Source organism: Chenopodium album, chromosome 12 (genome assembly GCF_948465745.1).
Source record: "Chenopodium album chromosome 12, dcCheAlbu1.1, whole genome shotgun sequence".
NCBI classification, from domain to species: domain Eukaryota; kingdom Viridiplantae; phylum Streptophyta; class Magnoliopsida; order Caryophyllales; family Amaranthaceae; genus Chenopodium; species Chenopodium album.
Genome location: NC_137845.1, coordinates 48281241 through 48287240, shown reverse-complemented (window position 1 = coordinate 48287240; position 6000 = coordinate 48281241).

The window sequence follows — 6000 nt, the reverse complement described above, 5'->3', positions numbered from 1 at the left end:
TCATTTTTGGGTTTATTTAAATTTTATTTATTATCTCAAGTTTAGGTGCAAATATCACCTCATAAATGCACTATCCCCTTTCCAAAAAAAAAAAAAGGGTACAAATATCACCTTTTATATTTTACCAGCTAAGGTTCTATTGTGCATTTGTTGGTTGTCCTTACCATATTCAAATTATATTCTATAAAAATAATTTAAGTTTATTATTATTATTTTTTTTTATTACCTTCTATTTTTTAATTTGCAACAAAAAATTTTATTTCACACACAGAAGGCAAAAGCTAACGAACGTTCCGGGAGCGCTCATTAAGCTAGCTAAAATTAGAAAGATTAAATTAAAATGAACATTAATTACACTGATTGACGCGGGATTTTGTCATACTTTTCCAAATTTATACCACTTTTGGTAGTATTTTAAATGCTTATCCAACGCCTCGAAAGCGTTCGTTAACAAGATCCTACATAAAATACCATTTTGTTACAAATAAAAATAAACAAAAGTAGTAATTTAACTTTAGTAAAGTTAAATTTTAGCTCGTAAAATTCAATAACTTCAAAATACATATATTATATGCTATTAGTATAAATAAATATGCTATTGGTATAAATAAGTTAAGAAAAAAATAATATAATTTCAGTAGAAATGAATTCTATATATTACAAATAATTTATGTTCAACAAAGTATCATCACCATTATTATCTTTACCATAATTATTCTTATTATCATACTTAACATATTATTAATATTATTATCACCATTATTTTATTATTATTACCTTCATTATTATTATTATTATTATTATTATTATTATTATTATTATTATTATTATTATTTCTCAAAAACAGACGAAGTCATACAACCTACAAAAAATTAGTGGGAAGCCGAGATACAATATTATGGTTTATATTATTATTATTATTATTATTGTTGTTGTTGTTGTTATTAAATTACTATTATAATTAAATAATAATAATAATACTAAATTATCCTTTGACACAGACTGGACTATCCAACTTTGTTCCTGGACGAGTTGTGGCTGATGCGGCTCATCATAGGCAGGTTAAGTACAAATCCGGTGGTCGGACAATTGGATATGGTTTTCTCTCCTTCTCCTTTTCTTCACTTGGAAAATTAGAGAATAATGTTGTTACATTGCTGAAGAAGGTTCAGAAGTGCTCCGCGACTCAGGACATTGGGGCATGTACTGCTACTCATATCTTATTATAACTAGAGGAGTAGGGGCCCAGATTGTATCTCACCATCTCGGCTACTAATTTTCTATAGGTTGTAATGTTGTATGACTTTATTTGTTTTTGAGATAATAGTAATAGTAATAGTAATAGTATTAGTAGTAGTAGTAATAATAATAATAATAATAATAATAATAATAATAATAATAATAATAATAATAATAATTATAATACCTTTTCTATTAACTCGAATTTTGCTGAACATAAATTAAGCACATTTTTGCTGAACTTAAATTTCATTTACTGATTCACTATTATATTTAGTGTTTTGCTGAACTTAAATTTCATTTACTGATTCACTATTATATTTAGTGTATTTAAAGCTAGATCTTGTTCCGGTGACCTTATTCAAATAATATTTAGTAAAAGTAAGTTCAGTTCAACAAATATAAATCCATTTTTAATGAAAATGACTAATTTTAAAGAATAAATATAATAGAAAATCGATAAAATTAATTTAAGTTTAGCAATAATAATATAATTTCAATTAAGGAAAATTAGGGTGAAGAAAATAGGGCTTTACTGATCTTTAATGATTAAAATTGTTCAAATAATGTAATTTTACTAAACTTAACTTTTATTTTTTTGTTTAATATAATTTATTTTTGTTGAACTTTGGTTGAATAAGGAGAGAACATGATCTAAGTAATAAGGTTTTGAAATAAGGTGAATTGAACAAGACTTAACTTAGTTTTAATAATAGCGAAATTAATTCATTAATAAAAAGTCATAAGAGATTTACAAAGGAGTTCAAAAAATGTCCTTCATAAAAACTAGGATCACCGAGTAGATCGATCTTGCGCTAGAACATCTTGTTGGAGAGACAATATAACTATCCTTTGAAGTCGTGAGTATGTTTTCCATTTAATTCATACGAAACTTGATAACCTTTGCAATCTCACACAATTTTTAATCAGCGAAACAATTTCACAATATAGGTGTCGCGCGAAGTGAGCCTACTTTAGCATGTGTGAATATGCGTGACAATCATAAGAAGTCGGATTTGGCATATAAGATAGGGACAAGGGATAAAGTAGGGATCTGCCAACAAGTTTTAAGGAACTTGTAAACCGTTCATGGATTTTGCAAAAAGGGTCAAAGGCAACCACGAATTTTATCTAGGAAGGTTATAACCCATTTACAATCCATGAGATTGCTAACTCAATATTATCAGTGAACCACAATTGGAGGATTGGGGATGATGGTACAAAATTAAGTCAAAGAGACAATTCGCCCGTATTGGCCTCTACTCGATTCTTATTGCGACAAATATTAATAATTTGCGATTTGATAAACATACAGTCAAAATTCAATTCACTCCATAAACTAATATTACTAATTTGGTTGAATATTAGTGCACATATAATTCTAAATATAATATTGTGATAATTTACACTAGTAGAAAAAGTCAATTTGGCACTGGTTCAAAACCCCCCTAAGTCACCGGTTTTGAACCGTTGAGTATTTGAGGGATGCCAATTCATCCAACAAATGCCACCGGTTCAAAACCGGTGGCAATACCTAATATTGGCACCGGTTAACCGGTACTATAATTTATTTTTGGCATCGGTTAACCGGTGGCATAAATATTCCCGGGTTATTTTTCTTTTTTTTTTGGTATTAAAGTTTATTGGCACCAGTTAACCGATGCCATTTCATGTATTTTTTCCTTCCTGTTTTTCATGCAATAATAATAAAAAAAAAACCTATTTTTCCTGTAGTAATAACCTGTTTTTCCTGCCATTATAATTGATATTAATAAAAATAATTATAATTACAATTAATGTTATAATTATCATTAATAATTATCAATAATAATTAAAATTAATAATAATTATAATTAATAATAATTATAATAAGAATAATTTCTAAATTGAAATAAGAACAACAATACTTATATAGATATAAATAATCTCAAATGCAATACAATAAATAAAAAGTGTCATATATATATACAAACAATACTAATTAATGAATAATGTAGTTAAAAAAGTTAACAAAACAAAAAATTCAAATAGAAGTGACATTTACAAGTTAAAAGTGATAAAAGGCGTCAACATGTCTTAAACTTCATTAAGTTTCTCGCTTGTCAACGGACCATCCTTTTGTACCTTGCAGAACTTGGAATACATAATAAATTATGTTACAATTAGTTAATTAGGTTAAAAATTATGTATGAACTATTTGTTTCTCATAACATGTCTATATTACCTAGTCTAAGGCTTAAAATGACATCAAAAAAGCATCTTACTAAGTTTTAAGACACATTTTATAAAAAATGGCCCAAATAAGGCCTATATGATTTCTACTTTGCCCATTTTTTACATTTCTTATGAAATGAACTATTTCTTTCTCATAACATGTCAATGTTACCTAGTTTTAGGTGTTTAAGGCTTGAAATCACATCAAAAGAGCTTTTTACTAAGTTTTAAGACGCATTTTATCCAAAATGGCCCAAATACGGCCTATATGACTTTTACTTTGCCCATTTTCTACATTTCTTATGAAATGAACTATTTCTTTCTCATAACATGTCAATGTTACCTAGTTTTAGGTGTCTAAGGCTTGAAATCACATCAAAAGAGCATTTTACTAAGTTTTAAAACGCATTTTATCCAAAATGGCCCAAATAAGGCCTATATGACTTCTACTTTGCCCATTTTCTATATTACTTATGAAATGAACTATTTCTTTCTCATAACATGTCAATGTTACCTAGTTTTAGGTTTCTAAGGCTTAAAATCACATCAAAAGAGCCTTTTACTAAGTTTTAAGACGCATTTTTATCCAAAATAGCCCAAATAAGGCCTATATGACTTCTACTTTGCCCATTTTCTACATTTCTTATCAAATGAACTATTTTTTTTTCTCATAACATGTCAATATTACCTATTCTTAGGTGTCTAAGGCATGAAATCACATCAAAAGAGCATTTTACTAAGTTTTAAGACACATTTTATCAAAAATGGCCCAAATATGGCCTATATGACTTCTATTTTGCCCATTTTCTACATTTCTTATCAAATGAACTATTTCTTTCTCATAATATGTCAATATTACCTAGTCTTAGGTGTCTAAGGCTTGAAATCACATCAAAAGAGTATTTTATTAAGTTCAACTGAAATTTCAAATTCTTCAATAGGAGGTAAATAAGTCTTTTCATCCTTGGCTTTACCCTCATCTTTCTTCTTTGACGTATCCGTGGCCTTTCCCTTTCCCTTGCTATTCCCCTTCCCTTTTTTCGAAACATTTTCATTTTCCTTTCCTGGTTCCTTTCCCTTTCTAATCTTTTCTTGAGCCTTCAATTCTGGACGAATCCCCATCTTTTGCAAATCTAACCGTGCACCCTTTCCATCCTTTGTTTTGCCTTGAATATTCATCAGCGTTCCCAAAAGAGCATCACACACATTCTTCTCTATATGCATCACATCAAGACAATGCCTAATGTCATGTTCTTTCCAGTACGGAAGCTTCCAAAAGATTGATTCTTTTTTAAAGAGAGTAGTTGAGACCGCAGCTTTTTCAGATTTTCCAAACACCGTTCGTATACCCTTAACTCGAGCATAAACTTCATCACCGGTCAATGGTCTAGGCGCAGTCTCCTCTTCCACTGTCCCATCAAAAGCCTTTTTCTGACTACGGTATGGGTGATCACGCCTAAGGAACCTTCGAGTCCGCAAGTAGACATCTTTGCGAGAATTCTTAAGGTATATGCTTGATGTGTCATCAATACATATTGGGCATGACTTTTTCCCTTGACCTTGTACCCACACAAGTTTCCATATGCAGGGAAGTTATTCATGGTCCACATAAGGGCTGCACGCAATGTGAACATCTCGTTCTTATGAGCATAAAAAACGGAAACCCCTTTGTCCCACATCTTTCTCAAATCGTCAATATGTGGCGCAAGGTAAACATCTATGTCGTTTCCAGATTGCCTAGGCCCAGTTATTAGCAGTGAAAGCATTACATACTTACGTTTCATGCACAATCAAGGAGGCAAATTATAGATCACTAAAAGTATCGGCCATGTGCTGTGTTGGGTACTAAGAGTGCCAAATGGATTTATCCCGTCCGTGCACAACCCAGGCCTTAAATTTCTGACTTCATCACCAAATTTCCCAAACTTCAAATCAATGTTCTTCCACTGTGGGGATTCAGCTAGATTCTTCAGCATTCTGTTTTTGCTTTCTTCCCTCTGCATGCCACCTTATGTTTTTAGCGTCTTTTGGTATTGAGAATAGACGCTTAAACCTTGGAATAATGGGAAGATACCACAACACCTTAGCAGGAGGTCCCTCTGTACCAGGATTACAACTCATGCGCTTATAGCGCGACTGCTTGTATCCTGGACACTCCTCCAATTGTTCATACTCATTTCGATAAAGAATACAATCATTAGGACATGCATGTATCTTCTTATACTCCAAACCAAATGGACACATGATCTTCTTTGCATAATAGTAAGACTTAGGAATTTTATTCCCATCAGGCAACATCTCACTTAATGCGGTCAACAAAGAAGTAAATCTAATGTTTGTCCACCCATGCTTCGACTTAATGTTGAAAATTGTTAGCACGACTGATAGTTTGGAGTATTTTTTGCACCCAAGATACAAAGGCTTTTTGGAAGCCTCCGATAATAACTCAAACACGCCACCTTCAACACCATGCATCATCTCATCCACCTCTTCATCCTCAACCTCATCCGCCTGATCATCCTCGGCTCCTTCCTCACCATTATCAAT